This window comes from Hydra vulgaris, chromosome 03, assembly GCF_038396675.1.
Source record: "Hydra vulgaris chromosome 03, alternate assembly HydraT2T_AEP".
NCBI lineage: Eukaryota > Metazoa > Cnidaria > Hydrozoa > Anthoathecata > Hydridae > Hydra > Hydra vulgaris.
The window spans coordinates 27,774,732-27,795,697 of NC_088922.1; the positions used below are offsets into that span (position 1 = coordinate 27,774,732).

General features: G+C 25.8%; 1 protein-coding gene across 5 annotated transcripts in view; it reads left to right on the plus strand.

The window, feature by feature from the left end:
• The first annotated feature begins 9,632 nt into the window (after positions 1 to 9,632).
• LOC101237325 (ankyrin repeat domain-containing protein 17) overlaps positions 9,633 to 20,966 on the plus strand; it is a 67,509-nt gene continuing 56,175 nt past the window's right edge. For 3 of the 5 annotated variants that reach the window (XM_065792831.1, XM_065792834.1, XM_065792833.1), the window contains exons 1-3: positions 9,635 to 9,743; positions 9,865 to 10,022; positions 10,342 to 10,474. The gene's annotated coding sequence lies outside the window, so the exon portion shown is untranslated. Of the gene's footprint in view, positions 9,744 to 9,864; positions 10,023 to 10,341; positions 10,475 to 20,966 lie in introns of those variants that run through there. The other 2 variants (XM_065792830.1, XM_065792832.1) reach the window with 2 other exon arrangements.

A 20,966-nucleotide genomic window follows, 5' to 3' on the forward strand; every position in this document is an offset into this window, starting at 1 on the left:
TTACTATGATATAATTTAAAGGACGAATAAGATATTTTCAGTGTTCTTTTCACCCCACTCTCTCAATATACTTCCCACTTTAGGGTTTGAATAAGGGAGTATTTCAAATTTTTGTAGGAAATGTCAAACTTATTTGCCTCACTTTTTTTTTTAATAAATTTTTTTTTTTTTCCGCGGACGACCTTTTTATTAAGTTTCTTATTTTTGTTGGTAAGCAATATATAATAGAAGTCAAAAGTACGCCTCAATTTTAAATTATAAACAGTTGCCGTAATTATAGTTTGTGTACGTTTGACTTCTAAAACAGATTTTTTTTTATCCGGAGATAAAATAAATGCTTAGAGAAATACAATAGATGACAGGGATGTAACTCGTGTTGTAATCTCGATTTCTACCGCATGATTTTTATTACTGATATCTGTTAGATATTGCTATATATAAAACAGCGACAAGTCATATGGAAAAGATGCAATCTTTTCCATATGACTAGTCTTTCCATTTGATTTCCCAAAGAACTCGCGCTGTACTTTTGAGTTCTATTGCACGATTAGTTCTTTTGATATGTTGGATACCTCAATATAAAAAATAGCGACAAGTTATTTCTTTCAGTAGCGATATAACAGATATCAGATATGCAACTCGCGTTGTATTTTTGACTTCTATTGTATGATTTGCTCTTTTGATATCTTTACTTTAATAGCTGTACTTTTGACTTCTATTACATGATTTGTACTTTTGATGGCTGTACTTTTGGCTTCTATTATATGATTTGTATTTTTGATAGTTGTGCTTTTGACTTCTATTACGACTTGTATTTTTGATAGCTGTACTTTTGACTTCTATTACAATGTTTTTACTTTTGATGGCTGTACTTTTGGCTTCTATTATATGATTTGTATTTTTATTAGCTGTACTTTTGACTTCTATTACGATTTGTATTTTTGATAGCTGTACTTTTGACTTCTATTACAATATTTGTACTTTTGATGGCTGTACTTTTGGCTTCTATTATATGATTTGTATTATTAATAGTTGTACTTTTGATTTCTACAATGATTTGTATTTTTGATAGCTGTACTTTTGACTTTTATTACACGATTTACACTTTTGATGGTGTTTTTTTTGGCTATCACATATTTCGCTCTTTTGATAGCTGTACTTTAATAGATGTACTTTTGACATCTATTACATGATTTGTTCTTTAGATATCTGCTTTATATTGCAATATATATAATAGCGAAAAGCTATGCCTTTCATTAGCAAAATAGAACATGTCAGAGATTTAAGATAATAGAAGCCAAAAGTACAGCCATTAAAAGCACAAATATTGTAATAGAAGTCAAAAGTACAGCTATTAAAAATACAAATCAGATAATAGAAGCCAAAAGTAGAGCCATCAAAAATCCAAATATACAGTGATCGAAATTTACTTAGCCGCACACAATTTTTATTCGAAATTTTAATTTAAGGAAAATTTATTAGGTAAAAAAGAAAATATGATTTTTATTGTATAGCTATTAAGTATTTTATTAGTAAAGTATTTATAATAAAAATATATCACATTAAAAATAGAAAAAAAATAAATAATAAGGAATGCACTTTTCATATGCGAATTTTCGTTAGACGCACTTTTAAAAATTAAATAAAGAAAAGGAAAAAAAATATTTTTTTTTAATTTTAATATTTGGTGGGTCCTCCGTGGTTCTTAATCACTTCAAAAATTCTATTTGGCATTGAATTAATGAGCGATTGGAGTGTCATTGGTTGAATTTCTTGCCAACACCTATTGACTTCACCTCGAAGCTCTTGAATGCTGCTAAATTGTCGTCCATTTTCATAAGTCTTTCGAGATAAGATTCCCCAAAGGTTCTCAATTGGATTGAGATCTGGACTATATGCAAGCTATCTCATCACTTCGATGTTTTTGGATTCAAACCATGCCATAGTTTCTCTTGATTTATGAATGGGTGCATTGTCTTGTTGGAAAATGACTTGATCTTCCAAGTTATATTCAAAAAAATCTTCTAATAAATCTGTATAATTAATGGATTTCATTTTTGTTGATATAAAACATATCGATGTCTTTCCATTGATACAAAATGCTGCCCATGTCATTAATGATCCACCACCAAAATTGCGTGACAAACGAGGTGCATTGTTTTTTCGCAAATCATGCCAGTAATAGCTAAAACCATCTGGTCCATCAAGATTAAACTTCTTTTCGTCAGAAAATACAACATATTTCCACTTTTCTCCAAAATCCATATATTTTCTGGCGAATTCAAGTTGTGCTTCTTTGTGTATTTGCTTTAAACATGGTTTTTTAGGTGGTTTTCGCCATTTTATATTATCAGATCTTGACAATATTTGTTGAACACGTCTAGGAGTGATTGTCAAACTTAATTCTGATATGATTTGACTCGCAGTTAACTTTTGTTTTGTTGCTAATTGTCGAATTTGTTCCACGTTCCTTTTCGTTATCTTGTAAATTTTACGTATTTTTTGATTGACGCCATATACTGACCCAAGTTTCAAAAAGTTTCTAATCACCTTTTCAGATCGTCCAATTTTTCGTCCAATTTCTCTATTAGATAACCCGGAATCCTTATATGCTTTAATTAAACTTTTTTTATGGTCATTTAAAAATTTTCCATGTGCCATCTCACTAAAAATATGAAACATTGAATTTTAAATTTATGAAAAATATTTTTATAAGTCAATTATGAAATTACTTACAATTTAAATTGATTTTTTCAACACCAAAACTAAAAATTATATCTCAAATTTAATAAAACAGAACTGCGTATATACAAATTTCGCACTCAAATAAATCAAATAACTAAATTTTTTTATATAAAGAAATTATAAAAACAATGATATCAATTATCTTTTAATTATCAATTAACAAGCAATGGTATAAATATATCACATACAGAAATTTCTTAATAAAACGCTTAATTAAGTCTCTTTAATGAAAAATCTGATAAAAATTGTGTGCGGCTAAGAAAATTTCGTTCACTGTATATTAGAAATCAAAAGTACAGCTATTAATAATACAAATCATAATAGAAGTCAAAAGTACAGCATTAGCATTAACTAGTTTTTTAACGTTTCCAAAAAACAAAAGTATTACCTTGTGTTGAATTTGAGCTCTTTTCCTAAACTGTTGGCTCATGATTAATAAAGTAAATTTGAAATCATCAAAATTTACTAAATTGAAATCATATTTCCACAGTAAGGAAACTTTAACAAATTAGTCAAACAGCAGAACTAAATAAATTTAAAAAAAAATTATAAAAAACAAACAATAAAAACAATAAAAATCTCTAAACCTTCAAAGGTTTTTTACCAAAGTTTCTAATTATAATAGTAATAAATATTTAAACATAAATAATGATTTTTTTTTGTTTTAAACAAGACTGAAGATGAAGGCTATAGAGCATGATAACAATTAACAGAACATTCAAAAGATTGAGAGCACTTAGGAACAGACACAGTATAAGGACGAGACTTAATTGAATAACAAGAAATATGAGAATAAATTTTAGTAGATGGCACCAGAGATGTAGAGGTGCCATCTACTAAAATTTATTTTCTACTTGCTTTAGAGCAACTAATATTGTAATATTTGTAGGCATCATTAAAGAGTATCATTGGAAGATCCTCAACAGATATGACAACAGTATTCCATACAAAGACAGATTAGAGATTTATAGAGATAAAGAATAGAATTCGGAGTAAGATATCTGAAGCATGATAAAGAGATGCCACCTTAGCTAATTTTGTAATGGATTTGATATGTGGTTTCTAGGAAAGATCAAAAGTAAGAGATATTCCTAGAAGACGCAATCTAGATGACTGATCTTTACCATTCGTAGATGATAATAATCCAGATTATTGCAATAACGATTAGCTGAAAATAATTATGTTTAATCTGAGTTAAAGATCGCCAACCAATGAGAGTGTCATTCCATGCCAGAATTCTGATTATTAGAGGTCCAAGCAATCAGAAGCTTGACTTCTAATAATCGGATATCATCAGAAATTATCAGGTATCATTAGAAAACAATGCCACCTTAGATGTGAAAATTTCTGAGAGATCATTATTGAAAACTATAAGAAAAATCAGAGGGCCAAGGATAGAACCTTGAGCCAACCCTGACATTACAGTAAAGGAAGAAGTCAAAAGTACAACATGAGTTCTATATCACTATTGAAATATATAGCTGAATATATAGAATGTATGAAATAATTGAATAAATGAAATATAGCAATAAACTAGAACTTTAGAATATAACAATAAATTAGAACTTTTCTTGAAATTGATGTTTCAAGAAATGCACAAAGAAGCACTTTAAATAAAAAAGGGGCACTGATAACATTAACATTAAGTTCAGTAATATTATATAGAGATATTTGTTAACAAATGTTAATGCATAAAATAACAACTGGAGCCTAGTTGAATCATCAAATAGATAAATATTGAAATAAGTTTCTCACCACTTAAAAATAATACTTGCTAATAGTACACCAAAATAACCATACCACTAAACAACGAACACCAAAATAACCATACCACAAGGATAATACAACGTATAGTTGGCTTATAAAATCTTTAAAGCATTGTTAATAAAAATTAATAGCCACGCTATAAATTTCCATGAAGCATTTAAGTCATCTAAAAACCACAAAATAACAACAAAAAAAATCCTCTAACATAAACTAATATTCAAAAATAATACTTTCACAGATAAGAAGTCACTGAACTCAACCAACTTAAAAAGTTTTTGGATGAAATATGAATAAAAATATATTAAATATTTATAATAAAAGTAATCTAAGGTCATAAAAGTAATTTTAGAAAATTGTTAGTGATCTTAAATGGTTTGTAGTTCAATTTTAAAAATAAATCTGATCATATCAAACTATACCCATATATGTGGTGATTTGCTTATAATAATAAATTATAAAAAACTTGTTCAATGATTTACAAAAAAAAATTCCAAATCTGAAAAACGAAATAAATAATTATAAAATAAACTTCCAAAACACATACCTATAAAATTAACATATCAAAATATTTTCACTGATGCAAATAGAAAATATGTTATTTTTGCATATAACATACACAAATAAAAACTTATAGCTGATTTATAGGTTAAATCGTATTTTATGTACGTAAACCAAAAAAGTTAAAAGCGCAACTTTGCGTATTTAAAAGAAAAGCGCATAATTATGCAACCATCTTAAAAATATGTTAAAATATATATATATATATATATATATATATATATATATATATATATATATATATATATATATATATATATATATATATATATATTATATCGACGTTTTTTATATAACTAAATTTGCTGGGCCCCCTCTAATTGGGGTGTGTGGGATAGCCTAGCCACGGGTCTGAAGCTATATAAAATATTATAAATGCATTGGCAACTGTAAAACAATATACTACTATAAATAATATACGAATGTTTGAATTTAAAAAATAATTTATGCAGTATTATGTTAGTGTTACTGCATTAGTTTTCTTATTTTGAGTTTCCCAGACCCAGACCACCTTCATCTGATGATTTGTAATTTATTTATTCATAATGAATTTTTTTTATCTGCATTTTTTTACATTTTGGATTTTTCATCTAGTAGTATATCAGGACACCTTACAGAATCTGTCATTCAAGGTCAATTTTTGGACAATAATTTAAAAATATCCTCTCTCTCTCTCTCTCTCTCTCTCTCTCTCTCTCTATATATATATATATATATATACATATATATATATATATATAATTTATTTATATATATTTTAATATATATGTATATATATACATATATATATATATATACGTATATATATATATATATATATATGTATATATATATATATATATATATATATATATATATATATATATATATATATATATATATATATATATATATATATATATATATATAATTAGTAAAAAACACTTATCTAACTCTTTTTTACTAATTAATTATTGCTCTGTTCTTTAAGAACATTGAGCACTCTATTTGTAAAATACACTAACATAATTTACATATATATATATATATATACATATATATATATATATATACATATATATATATATATATATATATATATATACATATATATATATATATATATATATATATATATACATATATATATACATATATATATATATATATATATATATATATATATATATATATATATACATATATATATATATATATATATATATTTGTATATATATATATATATATATATATTTATTTTATTTGTATGTAGACATCATGTATGAGAGTATGTAAATTATTATTTTATGAACATCAATAAACACCAGTTTTTCTCGATACTAAATTTATTTTAAAATAAATTTTCGCTGGATTATTGTGACCACCATCTTCAGCCTAAAATTTTTTTTTCTTTCTGTCTTATTTTTAAAATGGCAGTTCTATTTAATGTCAATGGGATGGTTTCGTGTTTTTTTGACATAAGTGCGCCATAAATGGTGTCCAAAATTTTGTTGACACATATTGTCCCTCATCTAAATTGATACCGTTTTGTTGAGGGGCAGATTGGTGGTACTGTATTTCAATATATTTATATATATATATATATATATATATATATATATATATATATATATATATATATATATATATATATATATAATGTTTCAATGTCATATCTTGTTGTACGTGAATATATATATATATTTTTTTGAATATAAAGCATAAAATAACAGCTGCGTACAAACTAAATTTATTCTTTGTAATATTTTGATCTGTTTTTGCACAGATCGTCATCAGACGTAAAATATAATACAAAAAAGCCATTACAAATATTACATAAAAAACTGATTTTTTTATGTAATATTTGTAACGGTTAAAGAAGACATTAAAAAGAAGCCATAAACGATTACATAATAACGTAAATATAAAATTAGCAAATTTTATTTGATTCCTTTATTTGGATAATTTTTTTAAAAAGATGTCTCCAACTGTTTGTAGAAATTTTAATGCCATTGTCATGGTTGAGAAGTATTGGAGCATGTTTTATTTCTTGGTATGTTGAGGCGTAATTAATTTCAAATGATTCTCTAACTTTACGTTCATCGTACTCTGATTTTATTGCTAGAGTTTTCAGATTTGACCAATCAAACATACCATTACATTCTCTACCATGTTCGGTTGCACCAGATGCATCCCATTTACCTTTTAAATCGTTTTTTTGATGTTCAATGCATCTCGTTAAAATTTTCTTTTTTGTTTCACCAATGTATATACTGCCACAAGAGCATGTGAGTTTATAGACACCGGGATTGCTATTTGGCATTAACTTAGACTTGTTGTTGCATAAGATGTTTTTAACATAGGTGGTGTAGTAAATATTATTCTGACGTTGTAAGGTTTAAGTTCTTTTCTTAGTTTTGGACCTATTCTTGGGAGCCATGGAAGTTTAACTGAATATTTAAATGTTTCTGTTTTATTATAATTTATTTTAGAAAGGTTAATTCTTTTCTGAATATAGTTCTTAGCAGTTGTTTCAAGCTTTAATCTATCGTGTCCATTTTCTGCAAACATGTTTACTAAAAACTGTATTTCATCATTAAGGTATTTTTTGGAACGAATTTTAACGGCACTAGATACAAAACCTTTAAAAACACCCATAACTAATTTTGGAATAACGTTTGATGTAGGTTTTATTTGTATATTAGTGATAGCCGATTTTTGATGGATTTTGAAGTTATAGTATGAGTTATTAGTATTGGTTACAGTTATATCCAAGAAGTAATTTAATTCTTTTTTATTGTTTTCTTTTTCCGAAGTATATTTTATTGCTGGATCTTGTTCATTTAACAACTCCAGAAACTTATCATGATTTTGTATTGAGTCTAATCTTGCATGACCGTCATCTACATACCTTCTGTAAGTCTTTGGCAAAAATTGACCAACCTCAGCAATGATAAGAGCTTTCGTTTCCAAATGCTGTAAAAACGCTTTGGCAACTACGACCATTAAGGACAGACCTATAGGTCCCAAATTCGGTATAGATCTTATCTTTTGTATAAAAAATAACATTGGTTAAGGCAGAGTTCGATTATTTCATGTATATCACTAAGAGTTAGTTTGGTTTTTTTTTAAGATATCAATATCGTTGTTTTAAATATCGATAATAACAGGAATCGCTCTGTCAATTGGAATGGAGGGGTTTAACGCCACCACATCAAAAGAGACTTAAATTTCAATAGGATCAATTAACCAAGATTTTGCTTTGTTGACAAACGAGGAGGAGTTTAATAATCTTGTTTTGTTTTTGTTTAAGGTTGGTTGTATAATTTTTACAAGATGCTCTGATGATCCATATGGTGGGGTACCTATAGTAGAAACGACTGACCGCATTGGATAGTTCTTTTCTGGCTTGTGAGCTTTTATGACTCCTTATAAACGTGGAGGTACGCAGTCAGAAGGAGACATTATGAATATCTGAATATTAAAAAATTTCTAATCATAGAAAAAAAGTTTGACAGGAAATTAGATAATAAATGGTTTCTTAATAGCTGTAGCTGTTTTGTATTGTATTTTGTATTTGTATTTCACAATTTAGATTACAGTTCATCAAAAATTAATTATAAAAAGTAGAATAAATATGCAACTTTATCTATTTATATACTTATATTTATCATTTTTATATTTTATATCTTTATATATTTATATATTTATCTATTTATATATTATTATATATTTATATTTATTATATATTATTGTATATTTATATTTATCATTTTTATATTTTATATCTTTATATATTTATCATTTTTCATATTCCTTTTTCTTAACTTTTCAAAAACGGCGTCAAGTAAATTTTTCGGTAATTTTTAAATTTTCTTGTCACTTCATTGGCCGAGAACCACGAGCCTTATCACGGCTCATGTTCATTTTTTTTTGTTTCTGAGAAATCAAGTTTTAAAATTTAGTTTGTAAAGATTTTCTGCCAAAATGTCCGCCTAATTTTTTAAATATGTTTAAAAGTTTTTTAATGTTTTCTTTGACGTTTTTTATTTGTAACGGTTTTTTTGTATTATATTTTACGTCTGATGACGATTTGTGCAAAAGCAGATCGAAATATTACGAAGAATAAATTTAGTTTGTACACAGCTGTATTTTTATGCTTTATACTCAAATATATATATATATATATATATATATATATATATATATATATATATATATATATATATATATATATATATATATATAAACTTGAAATATGATATTTAACCAAGTAAATTCAAAAATAGTCAGAACAGTGAAACAAATAGAAAATCCAGTAATTCTTTTTTCTCACAATGGTAATTTGGTAATTATATTGTTTTTATTAAAAACAATATAATTACCAAACAAAATTACTAATACAAAATATTTTTTTATATACATTAATTAAAACTATTAGCACTAGAGGCCTTTCAAATAATCATCAGTAGTGCTGTTTTTAGTATTATACAAGATATTTGTATTAAAAACAAAAATAACTTAATTTTTATATTGTTGCTATGGGTAACTATTGATTGTGAAAGATTGAATTGTAATTATATACAGGAAATATCAATTAAATGTATCATGTTTTTGTTTGTGCAAATGCTTTTCATATGATAACAAAAAACTTTCGTTGTTAAGCTCAAGAAAGACGAAAAGTTGGAAAAAAGGTAATTTCTTACATATTAATTCAGATATTAAAAATTTCACATGGAAACTTATACTAAAAGAAAAATATTTTGGTACCACAAGTAATGACATTAGTATAATTAAAAATAAATCCAATTATAGTACCAAAACCAATCTGCCATAATTAAACGAAATTTCACAAATTGAATCAATCATACCTATTAAAGTTCAATATGTTGATAACATTACAAAACAAGAGAGAAGAGCGATTAAAGAACTGCAACTAATGAAAGACATAGTTATTAAAAAAGCTGACAAAGGTAATACCTTAGTTTTAATGGATTCAACATATTATATTAACAAACTTGTTCATAAAGACTATCTTTTATCTCTAACTACATATGAAAAAATAAATTCGGAATCTGATAAAATGGTTTTTAGAAATATATTTAGTTTGATAAATAAACATAAATGCCTTACAACGAATGAGATAAAATATATCACTAACTTTAAATGGAAATCAAGTAATTTCTATGTAATAAATATTTTTTTATATATACTTTTTTAATTTGTATTTTCCAAAACATAAAATAAAGTTTTAAACAATTGTGCAGATAAGCTTTACACAATTACTTTTAGAAAATCTAGCGTAGTTATGATAAAAGAGTTACAAGTCATGATGAGAAGTAGTTTGAATATTGCTCCTGGGAAGTAACTGTGCAAACCTTGTAACCAAAAGAAGATCTTAAAGAAAAGAAGCGTCAACGAAATGGTAAGTAACGTTACTAGAAAAATTTAAATTCAAGCCAATGTTCCCTCAAAACTGTGTTATGAAACAAATAACACGAAAAAGAAGGCTAAAAACTTTGATGAAATTATGAGCTTGATAAAAGAAAAAGTTCTATGTTCTGACAAAAGGATTATTGTTTAATTTCTAACACTGGCACCCCTAAGTTGGTTGATATTAGAATTACAAAATAACTTTGCTGTTACAGAATACCAATCAAAGATGGCTAGACAAATTTTAAATAAAAAAGGATTGTTAGCTATCTCTCCGTTGTATAAAGGTAAAGTCTTACACAAAGAAATAGAAGATTCTTTTAAAATGTTTTATGATTTAAGTTGAACTATTTCTGGAAAAAAGGATTATGTTAGCATTCAAAAGAACGTACATAAACGAAAAAAACTGCTATTGTGTAATTTAAAAAGAACTGTATGTATTATACAATAAAAACAATTCAGAGTAAAAAATAAGTTACTCAAAATTTGCTTCACTTAGATTAAAGTGGTGCATTTTGCCAGGTGCAAGTGGTACACATTCTATTTGTGTTTGTTCTTATCACCAAAATGCCATATTGCTAGTGGATACCTTAAATATTGGACTAAAGTATAAAGATTTTCTTTCAAAAACTGTTTGCTCAGTAGAAAACAAAGAATGTATGCTTGCACAGTGTGATAATTGTCCTGGTAAAGAACCTCTCACCAAAAATTTGTATGAGATTTTTGGAGAACATGAAAATGATTTTGAGATACACTACAAGCAAACTACTGATCGTACAAGTATTGAGTTTAACAGCAGATGTTCCAACATTTGTTGAACTATTAGTATCTTGCTTTGAAAAAAAAAAGTTTATTCTTTTATTGCTCACTCTCAATGACAGTACCAACTAAAACAAAATATGGATCAATCAAACATTATCATTATTGGCGACTTTGCTGAAAATTATGCTTTTGTAGTCCAAGATGAAATAAAGAGCTATCATTGGAACACCCAACAATGTTCTTTACATCCATTAGTGATATATTATAAAGGTGATAAAAGTGTACTGAAACATATTTCTTACTGTTTTATATCAGATGACATTACACATGATGTAACTTATATGTACAAAATATTCCAACTAATCATACCAATATTAAAAGCAAAATTCTCCAATCTGTCCAAATTTCATTTATTTACTGATGGTTGCGCGGGACAGTACAAAAATTGTAAAAGCTTTTACAATCTATACCAACTAGAGAGCAAATTTGCCCTTAAAGTTGAATGGAACTTTTTTGCCATATCCCATGAAAAGTCACCATGTTATGGGATTGGCGCTACTTTAAAAAGGTTAACACTGCAAGAAAGTTTAAAACGACCATACAGAAACCAAATTCTCACATCAGAAGCTATGTATGAATTTTGTTTTGAGATAATCAAGGTTGTTAACTTTTACATTTACATATAGGGATTGGACAATTGCAATGTGAAGAGCAAAAGTAAAGGTACACTGGTGTAACAACTCTACCTGGTAGTCGTAGCTTTCATCAATTTATACATCTTGGAGATAACAAGGTTGAGGCGAAGAGGTGTAGTACAGACACTAGTTATACAGTAATCCACAATCTTAAAATAAAACAAGATATATTTCAACCTGATACTGTCACTTTAGAAGGTTATATAGCTGTAGTCTATGATGATAAGTGGTGGATTGGCATTGTAACTGAAACCAACCTAGAAGGAGTTGATGCTAAAGTTAAGTTTCTCCACCCAAAAGGTCCATCAATCTATTTTAACTGACCTGAAAGACACGACAACTGTTTTATTCCCAACATCAGGATATTAAAAAAACTATCTGTTCTACAACCTTGTTTTAGTTCTAGGTAGAAACTATGTGTTTGAAAATGCTGAAATAAAAGAAATACAAGTAAAATGGCAACAATATGATGAACTATTACAAACACAATCAAAATAACTTACATCTTCGATACCTTTAAAAAACTTGTATATTTAAGTAACTTTTTAAATTATGATTAACTTATTTTTATTTTATTTACAAATAATTTTTAGGAATTTCTTGAAAAAGTGATATATCTTTGAAATTAAAGTTCTATATGTTTTAATAATTTAACAATTTAAGTTATTAAATTATTCTGTTAACTAACTCTACTATTGCGTGATCTGTTGAATGTTGATTTTTGAAGCCAAATTGCTTACTGTATTTCATGTTGTTTTCAGTTAATTATACAGCCTATTGTAAACTATAAGTTCAAGCAATTTCATGAAACAAGATAAAACAGATATACTAACCTCGGATCTCTTGGTTCTGAGTCAGTACTCTTACTGCTACGCCACAACTGCACAATCTCATACTAAATTATCTCATACTATATTTATCTTCAGTTTTTCGACTTGATCTAATTGTATTTTAGTGTGCAAAAGTTATAATCATGTAAAATTTACTTTTATTATAAAATAATCATTTTCATGCCCAAGGAATGGATTAAGATTTGAACTTAAACAAGTTTTGTTGCAGGTTTTTGATATTTTAAATAGCTTTAAATTATATAAGTATATATAAATGGAATTAACTCAAAATTTTTATTTTGCATTTTGCAGCTAAGTCACAAAAATAAATTTTTAATAGTTCTATATAAAGGACAATCAAACTTTTTTTTTTTAACCTAGTTTTTTTCTTGAATTTTCTTTTTATAAATACGTCAAGAAGTAATAAATTTAGTTATTTTTTTGTAAATATAGGTACTGTCATGCTACTTGAGCTAACTGGGGTTACTTGAACCCCAAAAAATAAAATGTTTATTTATTTGTTTATTTTTTTATAGAGTATGAAAGTAAATTTCAGTAAAGAGAATATCATTATCTAAAATAGTCATCATTTATAAAATCAAAATAATTTTTGTTTTTAAATATTAGTATAAAAAATTAATACTTATAAATTTATTTAATATAAATAAATAAAATTATGTACAAATTTAATTAATACTTAAAACAAAAATAATTATTAACAATTTGTTACTTCATTTTTTACTTTTGTTTACTTTTGTTAAATACTTTTGTTTTTATAAAAACATTAGTTAAGATAGAAGCTTTGATTTTTTTTATTTTAAATTTACTTAAAATTTTTTAGTCATTAAATTCAGCATCAAAAAAACATATATGTTTATTTTCATATTTTTGCCATTTTTATATGTTATTTTTTTAAGGAAAACGTTTTTTCAGAATGTTATAAAAACCGGGTCATTTTGGGAAATTAGGTCAAAATTAAAATTGCAGAATCTTGTCAACCACTCAACATTTTTAGCAGAAATTTTGCATGCAATTTTTTTTTATAATTAGGAATCGTGCCAAAATATAACACAAAAAGGAGACACATGGTTCAATGGACTGGGTGATTTGATGTGGAATTACCTACTGTTCATAAAATATTTATGACCGTCAATTCCATGTGTTAGCGGTCAATTCAACTGGCTAACACATGGAATTGATGGTCAATTGTTTTGTTGCACAGCCAAAAATTTTACTTTTTTCTTTGCCTAAATTTTAATCATAGTATTAGTTTTAATCTTAGTATTAGTTTAGAACTGAACTTATAAATACAAAAATAACTGAATGCTTTAAAATTAACTAAATTGTATTCCTTTTAAAATGATAATTTTAAATAAAGTTTGATAACATCCAAAAAACTTTTAGAGGAATATATTTTTTTAAATATCGAAACAGTTTTCAAATAATATTAAAAATGTAAGCTGAGCACTTAATACAAAGAGAAATTGTTTTGTGAAATCCTACTATAATAATAATTTAAGTTACATAAAATAAAGTTTTTTCTAAAAACGTTTTTTCAAATATAAGTATTAAAACATAGTGGAAGAAGTGTGAAGGTTTGGGGAAATTTCTCTGTGCAAGGAGTCGGTCCATTGAGGTCAAAGGAATAAAATTTGTTATTATATGCTGAAGCTACAATGCCACAAAATTTCAATAAGATAATGACCCTAAACACACATCCAAGTTGTAGAGTACAAAATGTTACTGGTCAGAAACTTTGCATGTCACTATAGGTAGAACATGCAAAAAGTGCTGCAACATCAACTGACAAATAGGTAGTTTTCCTGATTCCTATAATTTTTCAAGTCATCTGTTAATCTCTTTATAAACTTTATCTTTTCTCCTCCAGTAACTTCCGACTCTAATAGTGGTTGTTTGCAGCTTTTTGGAAGTGAAGTTGTTGAAAAAAAAAAAAAATTGTTAAAAAGAATTTGCTTAAAATAAATTTATATTTAATGTTTTCTTGTTTTTAAAACATTAATCAATCCTTTAAACTCTGCTATAGAACATACAAAATTCTTTGTTTCTTGAAAAATTTTTATACAATTTTAACAAATGTTTTAATGAAATTGATTTAAATTAAAAGTGTATTTTTATTATACATAATGTTTTAAGCAAAGGTTTTTATGAAAATAAAATTTTAAAATGTTCTTTACAATTAATGTTTATTTATTAGATGTTTTTAGTTTAATGATATTTTTAAATTTAATTTCATTTAAAGTATTGCTAAAAAAGTTGTGTATATGTATATATATGTATGTATGTATGTATGTATGTATGTATGTATGTATGTATGTATGTATGTATGTATGTATGCATGTATGTATATATATATGTATATATATGTATGTATAAATATATATATATATATATATATATATATATATATACATATAAATATACACACATATATAAAAATATATATAAAATAGTATAAATATATACATTTATTTTCATTCACTCTCTAAAAAAAACATGGTACAGGATTTTAATTCTATTAATTGCACAGAAATTTGGTTCTGTAAAATGTAAGTTCAACATACCGAATATATGATGTATCCCATAAGAAATTGTGTCAGGAATGTAACCTACTACTATGTAATCTCAAATTTTCTTCATACTTTGTAGAAATGGTCACCTTCATCACATAGGTTACCTTGTAAAGTTTCAGTACTAGTATTGATTGGGATTTTGAGATATTATTTTAAAACTCTGAATTTGTTTTATTTTGTTGTTGTTTTTGTTTTTATTTTACTTTTTTTTATGTAAAAAAAATTTACATAAACAAAAGTAAAATAAAAATAAAAGTATGGTATGTGTTCTGACTTTTTTTAATAATTTACATCAGTTTTCATCTGCTATCAAGGTTTTAATAATTTACATTAGTTTTCATTAGCCATCAAGGTTTTAATAATTTACATCAGTTTTCATTAGCCATCAAGGTTTTAATAATTTACATCAGTTTTCATCAGCCATCAAGGTTTTAATTGATATCAATTTTCATCAGTCATCTGAGAAGACTTTTTATTATCATTAAATTAAAAAACAAGCTGTTGTTTAGTTTAAGAAACAAGCCTTTAACATAAAAACAAGCTATATAAAATAAAGCTAGAAAAAATAAATATATAACATCTTATATAAAAATACTAATAATAAAGTTGAGATACTGTATCAGTGCTGGAAATAATGACCGATCAATGATGTGTCTACTTTTGGATAAAATGATTTTTTGATCTCCCAATATCAATTTTGGCTTATCAAATTTGATTGGCAAGAATTGCAAGACAAACTTGAAAATAAAAAATTTTAATTTACTTGAAGTTATCAAGTTACCTACTAAATGTTTTTAATTATTGAAATAAAGTTTTGAGACCAAAATAATCTAAATGTTTTTAATTTTTATAAAGTGTACATTATAAAATAAGCACAAAATTTTTTTTTTAAAAGCAAAAATACAAAATGTTTTTGATTGGTAGAATAAACACAGTTTGAGATCATACCATTTTTTTTTTTAACTTTAGTTCAAAAGTTAGTTAAATCTTAAGAGATTTATTTTTTTTATTTTTTTATTATTATTATTATTTACATTTATTCAAGATATATGCATTTTTCAGTAGTTGTTTTATTGAAACTTCAATATCATTTAATATGGTGAGGAATAAATGAAAAACCAATTTTTGACAAATCAAAATCAGCAGAGATATAAAATATATTAAGATTTTAATCAGCAGAGATTTAAAACGTGAAGTTTATCTTTTTTTTAACTTATTTTTAACTTATTTTTAAATAAGTTAGAAATTATCAATAATGTGTTTGCACATTTTTTTTCAATCAAGAAATTAGTTCAAACATATATTTGAAATTACATTTTTTGTTAAAAATTTGTTTAATGTAACCTAAGTATTTGTTATAGTAGCATTTCACAAAATAATTTCTTTTAGTACTCAGTTTAAATTTTTTAAATATATTAAAAAGTTGTTATGATATTATTTGTTATTTTAAACAATGAACATCAGCTGCTAATTTGAATCAGTGGCATTGTTAGGGGGTGCAGGCCGCACCGGATGATACCATCATGGTCTTACACCGAGAGATGACACCAAAATGAAAAAATGCATGAATGACAGAACTGTTCATGCTTGTGTTAATTTATTTTTGGGTTTGGCTTAAACAATAGTTTTTAGGCTTTGATTTTTTGATATTCTTTATTAATGACTTTATTAATGTTAGTATGAAACCTGTGTCGTCGGTCCTGTTAGTGAAAGTCTAGAGGGGTGACACCAAAAAAGTTTGCTTTGGTATTTGTGTTCCCATTTTAAAAATGCATTGATTTTATTTAAAATTATTTTAAAAGGAATATGAATTCGTTAATTTTCAAGCATTAAGTTATTTTTGTGTATATAAAGTTCAGTCATGAAGGATTATTACTAAGATAAAAATTAAACAAATAAAAAAATAAAAATTACCATAAAAAAAAAAGACTGTCAATTCCATATGTTGGCCGGTCAAATTGACCTCTCACCTTTGATTTCTTATTTTCCACGCTGTATATATATAATGCAAACATACATACATACATACATATATATATACACACACACACATATATATATATATACATATATATATATATATATATATATATATATATATATATATATATATATATATATACACATATATATATATACATATATATATATATATATGTATATATATATATATATATATATATATATATATATACATATATATATATATACATATATATATACATATATATATATTTACATATATGTGTATATATATATGCATATATATATATATATATATATAAATATATATATATATATATATATATATATATATATATATATAAGCATTTCATCATTTCATAATCAGTACTTAAAATATGTCTTAAATTAAGCCTGAATTAAACTCAGTTTTTAAATATCCTTAGTCCCCTTCCCCTTGTCCTATTTATTTACTTTTAACATGTACATTTTTGCCCAGAACATTTTTATCTTGGAAGAACCTCTCCCTTATTATTGAACATTTCACTTTATAGGGGAGAAGGGGACACCTTTGAACAGGGACAACTTTGAAAAAATGAATTTGTGAAGCATTTATAAATTTAAATGTAATATTAAATATTTTCTAAAAATAATATCTTTTTTTTTTTTTTAAACATCTTCACTTCCAATAATGCTGCAAGCAACCACTAATTAGAGTTGGAAGTTACTGGAGGAGAAAAGAAGAAGATTGTAGAGCAAGATAACAATTGACAGATGACTTAAAGGATTGCAAATTATATGAATCAGGAAAGCAAGATGAAGGAAGCGAATTCCAAAGAATTGATGTTCGAGGAAAAAGACTTGAGGAATAAGAGTTTTTGGAGCGCTTAGGAACAGTCACAGAAAAAGGATGAGACTTAATTGAATGACGAGTAACACGAGAATGAATTTTAGTAGATGGCACAAGAGATGCTAGCTTTTTAGAGCAGTGCCCATCTATGCTTATAGCTGTCACTTGTCTTTCCTGAAATTTGATTCAAATCAGACAATCTATATGATTGGTTTGTTTTTGAGGACAAATCGTATACATTTTGATATAAAGTTGTAAGATTTTCTTTACCACGTTTTTAGCAAGTAACAAGTTTTATGTTAGTTATAAGATAGTATAAGTCATAACCTTTACAATTTTGCAGAAAATATCAAAAATTGAGCTTGTCTTGATTGGAAAAATCATTGTTTATTAATAATAATGCTGTCTAAGCATTTTTGAATATTATGAATGGGGCACTTTTGATTTGTTTTTTAGATTTTCTACACTCATAAAATTTTATTATTACAGCTTATTTTCTGATTTAAAGTTAAAAATGGTTCAAAGCTGAGAAATAGTGAGAAACAGAAATTAAAGTCAAAGGTATTAACAATTCTCTTCTCCAAGTTGTAAATGGGTTTATGAAATAGAACCATGCTGCTAATACTTATAATGTAAAATGTAATGCTTTACATTAACAAATAAAGAAATATAAATAAGATTTATTATCTAAGACCAAGCTAGGGTTTACTATTAAGTATTTATTGTTTCACAAGAATTTAATAAAGATGGGGAGAAGATTGAAAGATTAACTTATAAAATAATGGGTGAGGACAAGGTTTATAAGGTATAAGACTACCTTATAAAAAGCTCTAAAATAAATTATGGTTTGACTTACAAATAAGTAAGGGAATTAACATTTCAATATGCTATGAAACTTAGCAAATGTCCAGTTATATGGAGAGAAAATAAACAAGCTGGTATACAGTGGTTGAAGGGTTTTATGAAACGTCACAACAAACTTTTACTTTGTAAACTTAAAAATACTAGTTTGTCTTGTTCAACAAGTTTTAATCAGTATAATTTAAATCAATTTTTTGAACTATGAAAAGATTTAAAAAAATATAGTTTTACTCCTGAAAGAATTTATGATATTGATGAAACCAATATTATGTTGGTTTCATCAATATTATAAATTTTACTACAATTGCCAATGTTATAGCACAACGTGGAATAAAACAAGTGGGACAGTGTGCGTCTGCTAAACGTGGGCAGCTAAATACTATGTGTGGTATAGGAAATACCATCGGAAATTTCTATGTTTCAGAATGATTGGCTTTAATCCCATCTGGGGACAACAATAACAATACATGATTTAGTTGGCATATTGACACCAGCATATACTGCTACAAATATTGCCAGGAATATTATTTTTCCACAACTGGTTTTTCCACAATTGGAATATTTTCACGAAATGCTTTCTGTGACAATGACTTCTTATGTGCTGAAGTAACTAATTGTCCTCTGATGGAAACATTTAGTATATCTAACTTTGAGGATCTTCATAAAGTTGTTCTACATCAAGTTTCTAGCACATCTGATGGCATAATTGTTACAAAAACAAGATGATATGATTGATGACCAAAAAGAAAAAATTATTACCAATACTTTTCAATTAAACCACACTATAACACTTAAATCCGTAAGACCATTTCCAAAAGCTCTACCTTTAATAGTTTTACATAAGTTGTGTTTGATTTGTTCATTAAAGTGATAATAACATTAGACTGTATAAGAAAAAAGTGATCTAATACCAAAAGTTAAACTTGATGAAGTTAAAAAAAGTAATCCTTTATATCTTAACCTTCTTATATCTTGTTTCAGTTGTTTTCACTGGTGATGATTCAAAGCTGCCTCAGGTAGATTCAAAGCTACCAGCATGGCTGGGGCTTTGAACATTTTTAAGTATGTTGAAAACGTAAAAATACTGACTTTATTTTTAACTTGAAAAACATACCAACACCACAATTTCATTCCTTAATCATTGTTTTGACTATTTAGAAAAATAGTGGTAAAAATGAATAAAATATTGATTTATAAAAAAAAGTTCAAAGCTGTCCCCTTCTCCCCTACTCTTTGTCTGATTTAATGTCTAATGCATGAGATGTCTTTATGTACATAAAAAGATATTGAACATACACATGTTCATTTGGTGTTTCACACCAAATGTTTCTATACTTGTTTCTTATTCTTTTTACTTCACTGTTTTTTAGTAAACAGAAGAAAAATTATATATTTAAAGTTCTAGGTTTTGAGTGTACAACTAAAGTTTCATACTTAAAAACTAATAATAAACAGGAGGACAAGGTACAAAAACAGCAGGAGAATATATATATATATATATATATATATATATATATTGCTCTTTTTCGCACCCTTTTTTTTTTTAAAAGTAAAATTGTACATGTATCATCTTCCTACTTTAGGAAAGAAAATTGTCTCTTTAATATGTTAGATGTGCAGATTTAACAGGTGATGTGGAAGTTATCGGACAAATCCTAATTTCATTATTTGAACATAATAATTAGTTTTTGTGGTTTTATGCGTAGACATAAACATTCTATAAAATATAAACTTTATTATTTGAAACACAATTATTTAAAATGAGGTTAAATGCAGCTGAACGAAAATCTTTATGAAAGCGACTAAAAATGTTTTTTGTAAATAAACCTAATATAAAAAAAAAAAATCGTATATATCATTTTGAAAAGGAAGGATTTGCTCGAAGTACAATATATGATAACCTAAAAAGACTTGAAACTGTTCAATCGTTTTC